Source organism: Diospyros lotus, chromosome 5 (assembly GCF_014633365.1).
Source record: "Diospyros lotus cultivar Yz01 chromosome 5, ASM1463336v1, whole genome shotgun sequence".
NCBI classification, from domain to species: domain Eukaryota; kingdom Viridiplantae; phylum Streptophyta; class Magnoliopsida; order Ericales; family Ebenaceae; genus Diospyros; species Diospyros lotus.
Genome location: NC_068342.1, coordinates 6779002 through 6795424, shown reverse-complemented (window position 1 = coordinate 6795424; position 16423 = coordinate 6779002). Strand labels below are relative to the sequence as shown.

Here is a 16423-nt window from a genome sequence, read left to right as displayed (position 1 = left end):
TAAGTTTGAAAGTCTATAAAAAAAAAACTATCAAAAATTCATAATCTAAAATATGTGACACACAAACTAGAATATTAAAACTTATAAAGCATGTTTTAACATAAGGAAAAAAAATAGTAAGCAGCACAAGCAAAATAAAGAATATATTAACAAAAAATAGAAAATTATTATTGTTTACATACGTCCATCAGGTTAGATTAAGTCCATATACTCAAACTTAATTGTTGTTATCAAGATACAATAATAAATTTATTTGATGAAAAATATTATCATCAAGTCGTCTAAGTTTGTAAGAAAGAAAACAGCCAGAGGGAGTGGGAGGGTCCCCATACAAACACTCTGATACTTAAGTCAGATACTAAGAATGATAAAAATCCGAGAATAGTATTTACACCAGTATCAGAATCGTATATTTTTTAAAATGAGTGTATGTTTATTTATACAGAGCATAAAGTAATTCGAAATAGTTTAGGATTAACCTTTCCTAATCCTATTAGGATTAAATAATGTCCATCTTAAGTAATTCTAATCTTATTGAGATTAAATAACTTTTATCTTGACTAATATTAATTCTGTTAGGATTAAAATTTTTTCAGATAACATTTATTTTGATATTCTGAAACTCATTAGAATTATAATTCTTACAAATAATGTATCTTTTTGAAAAAAAAAATCAAATATTAAAATTATTTAGTTTACGCATTATGTAGGATCTTCCCTCGTTTTTGGGAAATTTTACACCTTAAAACCCAAAGAGTTATTTTGAGCTTTTAATGGACTTTGACCTATGATACAACACTAATAATTTAATTCAAATAAAATTTAATTGAAAATAGAATAGGAACAAAACCAAGTTGGAAAAAAATCAAACCTACTCCATTGCATTAGTTTGGATGAATTTACGACTTTATCTAAATCCATGAACGAAAAAAAAGTCACCTTCCATTTTTGTTTTAGCAAACTTGAATGCTTAACTTAAAAATGGTGTAACTATGATAAATGATAGAACTATCTTACTTGCACTCTTTTGGGCTACACACATATGTCAAAATGATAGAAATATCCATATCCTCTTTGTAATTTTACTTCCCTTTACCCAACAACCCATGACCATCTTCTTTCTTTCTTTTTCCCCCTTCCCATGGTGGCCTCTAGAAACGACAATCAACACGTGAAAGGTGAAGTGAGGCAAATGCGGCAACGGGTGATTGCTGGAGGTGACCATGGAAAAGGGGGAGAAAAGAGACGACCATGGCATCACTGGGTGAATGAAAAGTCGAAGATTAAGGAAGGGGCTTTTACAATTTTACAAATTGAGTAAGAGTATTTTGATCATAAGAGCTATTTTTTGTAACCCAAGAAGTACAAGTAGCATTTTTCATATAATAACTCTCTTATTGTTTTCGACAATGATGTGATTAACCTAATAGTTATTGATAGTGGTGAAATTTTTTTTATATGTATTGTTATCCCAAGTGAACACACATGATTATCATAATCTAAACTTTTATATAAACTATCTCCAATAACAAAATATAATTACTAATATGAAGATAATAAAACATGTTATTTACCTCATATATTTAAATCAATAATTTCATCTAACACATCGTATTTATTTAATCTGTAATTTATTTTTTATATTTAAAAAGAGAAGAGATGAGTGATGAATCACATATTTCTTAGAGTTTTGTTTATTAAAATATAACAGCTAATAGCAACAAAAACCCGAACCTTACCGCGTTTTTGTAATTTAATCCAAACATTTTAATTTTGTCAATTAACTCTTGATTTGGTCGATTGGTTGTAATTTTATTCACGATCCGAATTCGACTCTAAAGAAATGTGCATTTGCTGACGTGACACATCTCCTGACATTTTAAACATTTGAGTGGTCTCCACGTTAACACATGTGAAAAAAAATAAAAAATAAAATGCTATGTTATATATATATATATATATATTTACAGAGAGAAGACGGGCAATGGATGGAACGACATGATGAAGGAGGAGATCGAGGCGACGACCAATCTCCACCACCACTACCATCATTCTCAACGTTGCGTGCTTTAAAAACCCTAGCCTAAGCGGGTCTTCGGATCTCGATGACATAGAGTCCCCCATGAGTGATTTCTCGGTCAAGTCCGATGGGACTATGATTGCCGTTGATAGAGGCGAAGTGAAAGCCCTGTTCTGACTGAGCCTAGATGTGAACGCCAAAGTTGACATGTTCAAGGCCGAGCTTAAGCTTAAGAAAATCAATTGCATCAAGCAAAAACATGGGTTGGGCTTGTCAAATCTCGTCATCACGTCTTCATTTGTCACATTCAGCTTCCAAATCGGTCACTGCCTCTAGCCCAGCGTTGTCGCTGTCTCTCTCGTCGTCACCTCGAACTCCTTCTTCATCGCTATCGTCGTTTGTGGTGTCCCCAATCCCACTTCCGAGGTGGCACCTCCCCCAATCCCACTTCCGAGATGCCACCATAACCCACTTCCGAGGTGCCACCATAACTTGTGGTTACAACCACAACCACAGCCATCTGCTGAATTTAAAGGATAGTTATGCCCCAAAGATATGGGCATCCTTGGTAGGATCTAGGTTTCACCACCTTCGCTCACCGAAAATTTGAGTCCCAAAAGAAAAATAGGCAGCTGAGGATGCTCGAATCTCGGTCGGGCTACACACTTGAAATTTTAAAGTTGTTACAAAGATAAGATGAAGTTATAAAACAATTTATAAGAAACTCCTTTATTTTCTATAAGAAATCCCCTCAATATCTTTTACCAAATATAAGCTTAATTGTAAGCACCCCCGCCCGGATATCCTAACCACCCGGTCTATCCGAACGAGTGCGCTCACAGAAGGGAAGAGGAATAGACAAAAGACAGAAATGCCCTGGCATGCATAAATAAGAAATTTAACAGCGGAAGCAAAACGGTAAACATGCATGCCCACAAGCACCCCGCTGATACAGCGGTCATGAAGTATATAAAAAAATACATACAGACCCTGTGCCAACAATAGGAGGTACAAATGACAACCTGACACAGTCAAAAATAAAAGACAGCGACTCTAGCAAAACATCAGAGATGACGGGGGCAGCTAACTATACACCTTACCAACACGGCCGGCTGCTAAATGGAACGATCCTCGCCCTCGGCCTTTGCTTTACCCTTACCTGGAATGATGGAAAGCAAGGTGAGTCGCAAGACTCAGCAAGTTTATAAGAAATGAAAGGCTATAAATAAAAGAAGAGACCATCCCAAACACAGCCCCACAAGTACACACAAGTCATGAGACGCTACAACACAACAGTGCAGTATAGTGAAAGCACATACCGGTCCTTGGGGCCCACACAAGACACCTGGCACCCAAGTCCCATACCAACCTGCCGCTGCCCTAGAAGGCAACAATCTCCTCAACAAACCTGTGCGCACTGTCCCGGGGCGGTACTCCCGTCACCCGTATCCACGTCGGTACTCCCGACAACCGAGCCATAAGCTCCCTCGGAACGGTACTCCCGTCCGAGAACTAAATACTATCAGTAGCCATGCAATGCACATAAAATGCAATAGCGTAGTGAGCATCAACGTGATACCAGGCGCCCATACATCCAAGCATCAGGCCATGCTCCGCCCATATAGTAAGCCACAAACGATGCATATGCCCGTGCTGGATGCATTATAATCAAGCTAAAATGCCCGTGACCAAGCATAACCAAATCATGTTAATCCCAACATGCAGCCCGTACCCATGTGCACATCAAGCCATGCAACGAGAATAAAATATAAGCAGGCATGCTATAATCACATAACGGCTAAGCAAGTTAGCAGTGCCTGGCACCGGTCAACGGTCAGTGGGTAGGAGAGACTCGCCGGTGGCCTAAGGTAGGCCGTACGACAGTCACTCCGTCACCGAACCATCGATCCTAGCCCCCACTGCACAACCGCTCCAGCCAGAAAATAACCAAAAAATCCAATTAATACCCGAACCGCTAAGAACCTAGTCCTGGGTGAGTACGACATCATTCCCAACAGGCAGGGGGGTGGCACAAACCCCCGTAGGCAACCAACGAATAAAACCCACGAGATCCATTTAATAAATTAAATCTTAAACTAACCGTTTAAAAACTTCATAATTAATTAATGGCCGAAACAAACGAAGGGAGGCCCAATAAATCGCCAACGACAGAAACGACGAGATAGGTAAGAAGAACTTGCCTTATCAGAGATATCCTTAGGCTCGTTGGGTCCAAAAGCAGTAAAAATTATACAAACTGCAATATCCCAATTATTTGCCAAAATTAATAAAATTGGACGCAAAACGAAATTCTGACCGTACAGAATATTAATTACTAGCTGCTCTACATACCTGGATAATTAAAATGCAAATTAAACCTGATTTAACCAAGTTTTCAGCCTTAAAATCGCCAAATTTCCCAGCTCTTGCTCGCGGAAATTCCCCAAGATTTGCTCACTGTTTGAGCAAAAGAAGTGCCCGAATTCGGGCTTTAAAAGAGGCAAAAAGCGACGGCTGAGGCGCGGCCACGTGGCAGCGCGCGGGTGGCTGCTGGAGGCCACCGCCATAGACGAAACGGCGTCGTTTTTTGGACGCCTGGCTGAATTAAAATTGGCCGAATTTCACTGCCTCGCGCCTGCTCGCCCGCGGATTCGATCCCGCGCCCGCTGCCTGGCCGCCTCGCGCGCGAACCGCCCGCGCCCACGCTCGCATCTAACCTATATATGTTTTAAGTTATATTTAATGTGACTTTTGGCCTCTTCCGCGATTCACGCCAGCACCCCTAAACTTCCATTAATTGCACTAACGCCCACTTAATTAATTACATTAACTCCCGAAATTTCTGAAAATCCCATTATTGAATTTCTTTTAATTTTCCTATAATTCCAGAAATTCCTAAAACAAATTAATTAATTATTTTAATTTCTTATTTCCTTAAAATCACATAAGTAAATTTTATTAAATCACAACAAATTATTTTAATATTTCCTTTAATTTAAATTACCCCAAAATTAAATTAAATTGGCATTTACGGGGCGTTACAAATCCTCTCCCCCTTAAAAGAATTTCGTCCCCGAAATTCGTACCTGGCTAGGCAAACAACTGAGGATGAAGTCGTATCATATCCTCCTCTAGCTCCCACGTAGCCTCCTCTGGGGTATGCCGCTGCCACTGGACCTTCACATAGGGAATCGTGCGACTACGGAGCACTTTTTCTTTTCGATCCACGATACTGGTAGGCAACTCGATGTACGACGCGTCCTCTTGCACCACGAGCGGATGATAATCAATGACATGCCCGGGATCTGCCACGTACTTGCGGAGCATAGAAACATGAAAGACATCATGTACATGGGCTAACTGAGGGGGTAAAGCTAACCGGTATGCCAACGATCCGACTCGCTCCAATATCTCGAACGGTCCCACATAGCGAGGACTCAACTTGCCAGATACTCCGAAGCGTCGAACACCCCTCATCGGCATAACTCGAAGGAAAACATGATCACCCACATCAAACTCCAAATCTCGGCGTCGTCTATCAGCATAACTCTTCTGACGATCCTGAGCTGCCTTCATCCTAGCCCGAATCAACTGGATCTTTTCTGTCGTCTGCTCCACCAACTCCGGTCCAAGTAACGCTCGCTCCCCAGTCTCGGTCCAGCAAAGCGGTGACCTACACGGCCGCCCATATAATGCCTCAAATGGTGCCATCCCAATACTGGCCTGGAAGCTATTATTGTAGGCAAACTCCACTAACGACAAATGATCATCCCAGCTTCCATAGAAATCCAATACACAGGCGCGGAGCATATCTTCCAAAGTCCGTATGGTCCGCTCCGACTGCCCGTCAGTCTGAGGATGGAAAGCTGTACTGAAAGTCAGCTGGGTCCCCATAGCACTCTGCAACGCCTCCCAAAATCGTGAGGTAAACCGAGGATCCCTGTCTGACACAATACTAGCTGGGACTCCATGCAGTCTCACCACCTCATCAATGTATAGCTTGGCCAGTCGATGAATAGGATAGGTCTTCTTGACAGGTAAGAAGTGCGCTGATTTAGTCAACCGATCGATAATCACCCATATCGAATCATACCCCCGGCTGGATCGTGGCAATCCTGAGACAAAATCCATAGCTATGCGTTCCCACTTCCACTCCGGCACAGATAAAGGTCGTAACAATCCTGCAGGCCTCTGGTGCTCAGCCTTAACCTGCTGGCACACTAAACATCGCGATACAAATTCTGCTACGCTCCTCTTCATGCCGCTCCACCAATACTGACGTCGTAAGCCCTGGTACATCTTCGTCGCTCCAGGATGGATAGTATAGGGAGAACGATGAGCTTCCTCTAGGATCCTCTGCCTGATATCACTGTCCCTCGGCACACAGATCCGTCCACGAAACAATAGCAAACCATCGTCCCTCTGACTGTACCCCAATGACCCAAATCTCTCCATATCAGCCATAATCTCGCCAAGCTCCACATCCTGTCGCTGTCGATCGCGAATCTGACCCTCTAGATCCGAATGGATACTCATGGCAGCGCAATAAAGTGTAGGATTGTCTGGTGCCACAGAGATAGTAAGATCGCTCATCTGCTCCAGTAAGAACCACTCCTGCACCATCATAGCTGCAACTGATGCTCCACGGCGACTCAGTGCATCTGCTACCACATTGGCTTTACCTGGGTGATAGAGGATCTCGCAATCATAGTCCTTAAGAAGCTCCAACCAACGTCGTTGTCTCATATTAAGTTCCTTTTGAGAAAATAAATACTTGAGACTCTTGTGATCTGTATATATCTGGACTCTCTCACCATAAAGATAATGCCTCCAAATTTTCAAGGCAAACACGACAGCCGCCAACTCCAGATCATGTGTGGGATAATTCTCTTCGTGCCTCTTCAACTGTCTGGATGCATAAGCATTCACTCGGCCGTCCTGCATCAAAACACATCCCAACCCTGCATACGAGGCATCACTATATACAGTAAATAACTCACCACACCTGGGTATCGTCAGTACTGGCGCCGAAGTCAAACGCCGCTTTAACTCCTGGAATGATCTCTCGCAAGACTCATCCCAAATAAATCTGGTGCCCTTCCTTGTCAGCTTCGTCAGGGGAGATGCAAGCCGTGCAAAACCCTCTATGAATCGTCGATAATATCCGGCAAGGCCAAGAAAACTCCGAATCTCTGTCACTGTCATCGGTCTCGGCCAATCCATCACGGCTCTAGTCTTCTCTGGGTCTACTGAGATACCCTCTCCTGAGACCACGTGTCCCAAGAATACCACTCGGGTCTGCCAAAACTCACATTTCGAAAACTTGGCATATAACTGCTCCTCTCTGAGCTTCTGCAGAACCACGCTCAGATGCGCCTCGTGTGTCTCAGGGCTCGGTGAGTAAATTAGGATGTCGTCAATGAAAACTATGACAAAAGAATCCAAATATTCCTTGAATACCCTATTCATCAGATCCATAAATACTGCAGGTGCATTGGTCAGCCCAAATGGCATGACCACAAATTCATAATGGCCGTAACGCGTGCGAAATGCGGTCTTTGCAATATCCTCATCTCTGACTCGCACCTGATGATAACCTGACCGCAAATCTATCTTGGAAAACATCGATGCACCACGCAACTGATCCAGTAAATCATCCACACGGGGTAGGGGATACTTGTTCTTGATTGTTACCTGATTAAGCTGTCGGTAATCTATACAAAGTCGCATAGACCCGTCCTTCTTGCGCACAAATAATACTGGGGCCCCCCATGGCGATGTGCTCGGCCGAATAAAACCTTTCTCCAAAAGATCTTGCAATTGCACCTTGAGTTCTTTCAGTTCATTGGCAGCCATACGGTAAGGAGTCTTGGAAATAGGCTGCGTACCTGGCATCAGATCGACCGCAAAATCAATCTCTCGGTGCGGTGGTAGTCCCGGCAACTCATCTGGGAACACATCTGGAAAGTCTCGCACCACAGGATAGGCAGCCAACTCCTTCTTCTCCCCCGCTATCACGGTCACGAACGCAAAGTAGGCTTCACACCCACGTCGAATAAGTCTCTCGGCGTGCATAACCGATATCATCGGTGTAGTCACCACTGGCTTCACACCCCGGTATGTAACAACTGGTCTCCCCGGATGCTCAAATGAAATTACCTTCCGACGACAATCAACCCGAGCATAGTGCCGAGAGAGCCAATCCATACCCAACAGTAAGTCAAAATCCTGGATCGCCAAAACAACAAGATCCCCCACAAATACCTGGTCGTAAATCCCTATCTCGCAATCCCTGACCATCTCACTCCCCAACAACACCGTCCCTCCCGGTGTCGAAATAGATAAATCATATGGTAAGGGGTTACACGGGATTGAGATCTTATGCAACAAATGGGGTGCTATAAAAGAGTGGGTGGAACCTGTATCAAATAGGGCACGTGCGTCATGGCCATAGAGAGTAAGTATACCTTGCACTATATCACTGCTCTCAGCTGCCTCGGTCGCTGACACTGCAAATGCCTGTCCCTGCATCTGAACTCTCTCTGTAGGTCCTGGGCGCTGTGCTGCTGGAAGAGGTAATGGTGCTCCTGCACCCTGCGTCCTAGGTGCAGACTGTCTCTGAACTGGTCTGGGCCCCACACCTCCAGTCCGTGGCCCTCCACTCTGTGCTGGCTGGGTGCACCTGTTCGCTCGGTGGCCCCTCTGTCCACAGCGAAAACAAATAATCTCCTGCCCTGTGGCCGGTGTAGCTGGTGGGGCTGGTGTAGTCGGTCTAGGCGCCTGTGGACAGTCTCTCTTCAAATGCCCCGGCTGACCACAGCGATAACATACATCTCGACGTACCTCCCGACACTGCCCCTGGTGTCTCTGCCCGCACTGCCGGCACTGTGGAAATCCCGAACTCTGGCTGCCTGCATCCCACTTCCTCTTCTTACCGCTGCTCCCTGCACCCTTCAAGACTAACTGCTCTGCTCGGGCCTCCAGTCGATCCCTCTCCACCGCGTGGGCTCGCTGAACAGCTGTAGGGAAGTCAGGGGCCTCAATACCAGCCATGGCATGACGGATCTCTGGTCGTAACCCCCTCTGAAACTTGCTAACTCGACGCGACTCAGGGGTCACTAACTCAGGAGCATAACGAGATAATGCCACGAACTCAGTCTCATACTGCGTAACTGTCTTACTGCCCTGTTGTAACTCAATGAACTCAAACACCTTCTGCTCTCTGATCCAAGCTGGTACATAGGTCTCATTGAACGCCTCGACGAACTGTGCCCATGACGGACCTCCATCGCCATATCTCTGTCTGGTGGTCTCCCACCACCGCTCGGCGTCACCTCGTAACAAGAAAGTCCCCAGCCGAACTCTGTGGGCCTCTGCACAGTCTATGGATCTCAAATGCTTCTCCACCGCTAGTAACCAATCCTCAGCCACCGTCGCATCAGCGCCTCCACTAAACTCTGGTGGTCGCAAGGCCATAAAATCTCTAAGCACTGTAGCACCTGAACCGTCCCCTGCTCCCGACGTACCTGAATGCGACGCCTGGGCCGTAGCGGTCCTATCATCATGTCTGCGCTCCTGTCGCAACTGAGATGCTGCCAGTACATCTACAGCTCGTAAAATACCCGCTAATGTCTCCTGCATATCTGGTGGTCCTGGCTGTCTCTGCTCTCCCGCACCTGTAGCCTGAACCTCCGGAGTAGGGACAAGGTGTCCTCTACCTCGTGCCGATGGTCTACCACGACCTCGCCCACGTCGTGCGTCCATGATACCTAGACAACCAAATTTAATTAGAACGCATTTCGAAATAACAGACACGTCCTAACACTCTAACTCTACCTAACAGCCTTGGTGTACAGTTACTTGTCCCCCAAATAGACTTAATGACGCTCTGATACCAACATTGTAAGCACCCCCGCCCGGATATCCTAACCACCCGGTCTATCCGAACGAGTGCGCTCACAGAAGGGAAGAGGAATAGACAAAAGACAGAAATGCCCTGGCATGCATAAATAAGAAATTTAACAGCGGAAGCAAAACGGTAAACATGCATGCCCACAAGCACCCCGCTGATACAGCGGTCATGAAGTATATAAAAAAATACATACAGACCCTGTGCCAACAATAGGAGGTACAAATGACAACCTGACACAGTCAAAAATAAAAGACAGCGACTCTAGCAAAACATCAGAGATGACGGGGGCAGCTAACTATACACCTTACCAACACGGCCGGCTGCTAAATGGAACGATCCTCGCCCTCGGCCTTTGCTTTACCCTTACCTGGAATGATGGAAAGCAAGGTGAGTCGCAAGACTCAGCAAGTTTATAAGAAATGAAAGGCTATAAATAAAAGAAGAGACCATCCCAAACACAGCCCCACAAGTACACACAAGTCATGAGACGCTACAACACAACAGTGCAGTATAGTGAAAGCACATACCGGTCCTTGGGGCCCACACAAGACACCTGGCACCCAAGTCCCATACCAACCTGCCGCTGCCCTAGAAGGCAACAATCTCCTCAACAAACCTGTGCGCACTGTCCCGGGGCGGTACTCCCGTCACCCGTATCCACGTCGGTACTCCCGACAACCGAGCCATAAGCTCCCTCGGAACGGTACTCCCGTCCGAGAACTAAATACTATCAGTAGCCATGCAATGCACATAAAATGCAATAGCGTAGTGAGCATCAACGTGATACCAGGCGCCCATACATCCAAGCATCAGGCCATGCTCCGCCCATATAGTAAGCCACAAACGATGCATATGCCCGTGCTGGATGCATTATAATCAAGCTAAAATGCCCGTGACCAAGCATAACCAAATCATGTTAATCCCAACATGCAGCCCGTACCCATGTGCACATCAAGCCATGCAACGAGAATAAAATATAAGCAGGCATGCTATAATCACATAACGGCTAAGCAAGTTAGCAGTGCCTGGCACCGGTCAACGGTCAGTGGGTAGGAGAGACTCGCCGGTGGCCTAAGGTAGGCCGTACGACAGTCACTCCGTCACCGAACCATCGATCCTAGCCCCCACTGCACAACCGCTCCAGCCAGAAAATAACCAAAAAATCCAATTAATACCCGAACCGCTAAGAACCTAGTCCTGGGTGAGTACGACATCATTCCCAACAGGCAGGGGGGTGGCACAAACCCCCGTAGGCAACCAACGAATAAAACCCACGAGATCCATTTAATAAATTAAATCTTAAACTAACCGTTTAAAAACTTCATAATTAATTAATGGCCGAAACAAACGAAGGGAGGCCCAATAAATCGCCAACGACAGAAACGACGAGATAGGTAAGAAGAACTTGCCTTATCAGAGATATCCTTAGGCTCGTTGGGTCCAAAAGCAGTAAAAATTATACAAACTGCAATATCCCAATTATTTGCCAAAATTAATAAAATTGGACGCAAAACGAAATTCTGACCGTACAGAATATTAATTACTAGCTGCTCTACATACCTGGATAATTAAAATGCAAATTAAACCTGATTTAACCAAGTTTTCAGCCTTAAAATCGCCAAATTTCCCAGCTCTTGCTCGCGGAAATTCCCCAAGATTTGCTCACTGTTTGAGCAAAAGAAGTGCCCGAATTCGGGCTTTAAAAGAGGCAAAAAGCGACGGCTGAGGCGCGGCCACGTGGCAGCGCGCGGGTGGCTGCTGGAGGCCACCGCCATAGACGAAACGGCGTCGTTTTTTGGACGCCTGGCTGAATTAAAATTGGCCGAATTTCACTGCCTCGCGCCTGCTCGCCCGCGGATTCGATCCCGCGCCCGCTGCCTGGCCGCCTCGCGCGCGAACCGCCCGCGCCCACGCTCGCATCTAACCTATATATGTTTTAAGTTATATTTAATGTGACTTTTGGCCTCTTCCGCGATTCACGCCAGCACCCCTAAACTTCCATTAATTGCACTAACGCCCACTTAATTAATTACATTAACTCCCGAAATTTCTGAAAATCCCATTATTGAATTTCTTTTAATTTTCCTATAATTCCAGAAATTCCTAAAACAAATTAATTAATTATTTTAATTTCTTATTTCCTTAAAATCACATAAGTAAATTTTATTAAATCACAACAAATTATTTTAATATTTCCTTTAATTTAAATTACCCCAAAATTAAATTAAATTGGCATTTACGGGGCGTTACATTAATTCTTACATAAATACTTAAAATCTCATTTGTCTCACACTTAATACAAACTAGAAAACTTGTAATTAAAATAATCATTAATAAATAAAAGTCTCCTTACGACTCATCGATCGCGTCCATGGACGATTATTCTTCTAATATCGCATTTCCTTTGCTAAAACCCGAGCTATTTGTATGGTTAATTATAGGGGGTGAGTTCTAAGACTCAACAAAAACAATATATATAAAATAACAAATCACAATTCATAACAAACATGGAAAAGAAAATATGAAGTGATTCATGCATGTAGACCCGTCCACCTCATCTATCCTGAACTCGTGTTGGCCCCTATATGATTCCCCATGGACCCCAACATGAGCTCTGTTCAGGTCCCAAAATTTACAACCTCATGCCTAGACTCTTTGTTGTCATCATATGTAAGTTATGATCACCAAATTTGCACATAAAATATACATTAACTCTTATAGTTTGTTTTTGATGCCTTAATAAATCTCTTTGAATAGATTCCTTTAAGTGTTGAAAACACCTTTGCCACACCTTAGAATTTTTCTAACAAAAATTTAACATAATAGATTAAAAGATCTATTTTAACTAAATATTACTAAATCACTTTGAAATCTAATATTGGACTTCGTACCTTAAATTATGAACACAATTTTTTGCCTTACTCTATTATTTGCACAATCTACTATTAACTCTTAACCTTTTTTTTTGACTTTTTGTCCCACATGCACTTTCCTTTCTTGGGAGTGTTGTATTTATATCGCTCTTCTCCTCATTTTATTTCAAAATTTCAATAAATTTTCAACTCTTTTACACCTCTCTTTCATGTGCTATCATCGTTTAGCTTGTAGAACCATCTAATTAAATTAATCTCATGTTCAATTCACATTCTATTTGCAGTACTACGTCTCTTTAATCCACAAGCTATTTGGGTAGGCAAATCCAATTCAAAATCCCATGCATGCTCCTTTAATTCTTCAATCCCATCTCAATTTAATGCCCTCTCACATCTTCAATTAATGTTGTTGTTACTCTCACTTCTCTCAATTAATGCTCCATCAATTTAACACATGACCCTCCCCTATTAGCTGACATGTGGCGAGGCAGGGACATCTCACAATTGCCCTCTTTAACACCCAAAATGACGTCATTTTGGCCTTGGACTGGTTCTAGCAAAATAAAACATCTTTCGCGCCTACCCGAACTTAAACCCCGGAGCTACCAGCATTCTCACTTCTTTATATGCAACCATTAAATTTATACTAATCCGAGTTCCTAGTTTTAGAAATTTCACTTAAATTCTCAGAAATTTTCAAAAACTCTTAATCATCTCCTTATTCCAAAATATAAAAAATTTTAATTTCTTGATTTAAATTCCTTAAATCCAAAAATCATCAATAAATCATAAATAATTTATTTCGATTATAGAAATTAATTTTTTTTTAACTACCGAGATGTTAAACCATCACTCCATCCCCTGCCCACCTTTCTCTCTCTCTCTCTCTCTGTATATATATATATATATATAATATAGTATTTTTTTTTATTTTTTTTCTACATGTGTCAACGTAAGACATGCTCAAAATGTTTTAAAATGGTAAGTAGTGTGCTACATTGACAAGCACACATTCATCTCGAATTGGATTCGGTTCATGGATAAAATTACAACCAATTAACCAATCAAATCGGGAGTTAATTGCCAAAATTGAAATGTGTAGATTAAATTGTAAAAATGCAATAAGGTTCAACTTTTTGCTGCCATTAGCGCAATAAATAAAGCTTATTTGAGTTATTTTATCTTTTACATTATCCATGTTCAATTACCATAATTAATTAATTCTTTATTAACCTTTTTTTTAAAACAATAAATGAGCGTGTTGATAATGATTAAAAGAGGTTACCAAAGAAATACTTCAAAAGGGCTTTACGAAATATTTTTTTCTTTTTTTCTAATTTTCTAATTAATTACAAAAAGTTATAAGTGATTGAAATTTGTACCATATTTTTTAAATAAATGAAAGAAAAATAGTTTTGATTCTAACAGGTATTTGATTCTCTTCCACATTTGTTAACATCCTAACAAGTATTTGATTCTTCTTTATGCCCTTTACTCATTGCCTTTCTTCTTACCCACCCCTTCACTCATAGCCTTTCTTCTTACCCACCTTGATGTACATAAAATCAATTATCCATGTCCTTTCTTTCTCATCAAAACCCTATCTATTCTCTATCCAAAATCACCTTGGTTTGGTTCCTCGATACAACCTCTTGTTAGTTCTCGCTATAAGCTAAGGATGACTTATTTTTTTTCAAGAGTAATTAGATTTCTTTTGCAACTTAACCATAGGATTCAAACAATTACTAATAAACCTAACTCTATATCTTACATCAATTTGTAAAGGGGACTCCAATCCATGTTACCACTTCAAATATTCATTTCATTTTTGAATATCACTTGAGTGCTCGAGTTGGAGGTTTACAGGTTGTTGTATAATAATGATAATGGTCATATGTACATTTCTCCAATAAAAAACAAGTGAAGGTTTTGAATTTTTGTTTTAATTTGGTCATTTAAAGCTTTAGTTTTTTCTTATTTGTCATTCACATTGTGATTGTTTCATTGAAGCTTTGTTGGAGCATCATATTTGTCGTCTTGTTTTTAGTTTTAGGGTTCTTTTTTGTTAATTTATATTTTAGTTTTGATATTCAATCTTTTTCGTAGAGTTTTATTCTTTTCATATCTTTTGCTTAAGTTCTCTCACCATAACCATCTCTAATAGGGGAGAGTAAAATTTTAGTTTATCCAAACTAACCAAATCGAACTAACCAAAGTTGTCAATTCGATTCGATTCAATTATTTTTTCTCAAAAAGTTTGATTTTCAGTTTTCAGTTTAATTTTTGAGTTAAAAGAATTGAACTTTAAAATGATGTTATTTTGATATTTATAAAATACTATTGTTTTCTTCGATTTTGTATATTTTCTATTAGTTACTTTAATTTTTTTTGTATTTTTTCAGTTTAATTGGTTTGGTTCGATTTGTATAGTTTAGATTTGATTTTTTCGATTATCAATTAATTTGATTTAATCGATTAATGGTCGAACTGATCGTTTACGCACCTCTAATCTCCAAACTTTCTTAATGTGTATGTACCTCAAAAGAAAAAAAATAACAACAAAAGTTTGACTATATGGGATGAGAAGAAAATAAAATGTAGAAATATTAATTTCTATTGGTTTTACTCTTAAAAAAATTTAAAAACAAATAAGGGATTAAACACTATTTTTTGATTTTGCTTCTAATTAAAAACATAAATAAAAATACAAAATGAAACTTGTGTCAAGAAGGGCTGAAATTCTAATATGTTATCATTTTTAATACCGTAACTTCATGAAAATATTGTTTTCTCTCGACTTTGTTTGGCCTCAGCTCTGAGGGAAAAGTTAGCTGTTGTCCCACCAAACTTGACAGATCTGGATCAATTCTAATGGCCAAACCATAGAAAAATCCTAAACTTGACTTAATTTGACCCTCTTAATCAGATTTAACAATTTCTCTTTTCAATTAATACATCATACTTGCAACTGTTGTAAACTCCATTTTATAATTAAAAATTTAAATCTAAGATTAATATGTTTTAAAATCTATTGTAAAATTGATACACTAATTAAAGTTTGATAATTAACTCTTAAAAAAATACCATTTTCACCGGCAGCCTTTTTCTTTTCTTTTTAGGCAGCAGCATAAAATGTCAAAGCATCAACCACGCATCGAAGACCCAAAATATGCCAGAAGCAAGCAAACAAAGCATCGAAGACCCAAAAATTTTGAAAAGGGATTGTGGATTCATTTAAGAAAAGATCAGTTTCCTAAAGGAGCCCATTCTAAGTTTTCTCCACGGGCAAATAAACCTTTCACGTGTTGAAACGCATCAACAACACCTACAAGATTGAGCTGCCTAGAGATTATGGTATTTCTACTACCTTCAATGTTGCTGGCCTCTCTCCATACTGACGAAGAAAGAGCTCAAGATGAACAAGACTCGATGGCAGGTCTTTTCCAACCAAGGGAGAATGATGGTGTTGGTTGTCCCGCATTGGAAAGCTAGAGGTAAGTTCTTTTTCTAAGCATTTTTAAGTGTTCTTTTGTCCCACATTAGAAAATTAGAAGTCCCGCTTCTTTTGCTAGTTCTATATAAATCCTCTTTTAGTTTAGATGTAATTGAAGCTTTGAG

The 16423-nt window shown here is 41.2% G+C and overlaps 1 protein-coding gene across 1 annotated transcript in view; it reads right to left on the bottom strand.

Annotated features, from left to right (window-relative positions):
- Positions 1 to 16423, bottom strand: part of LOC127801846 (carotenoid 9,10(9',10')-cleavage dioxygenase 1-like) — an 86796-nt gene that overhangs the window by 48133 nt on the left and 22240 nt on the right. The gene's annotated exons all lie outside the window — the stretch shown is intronic.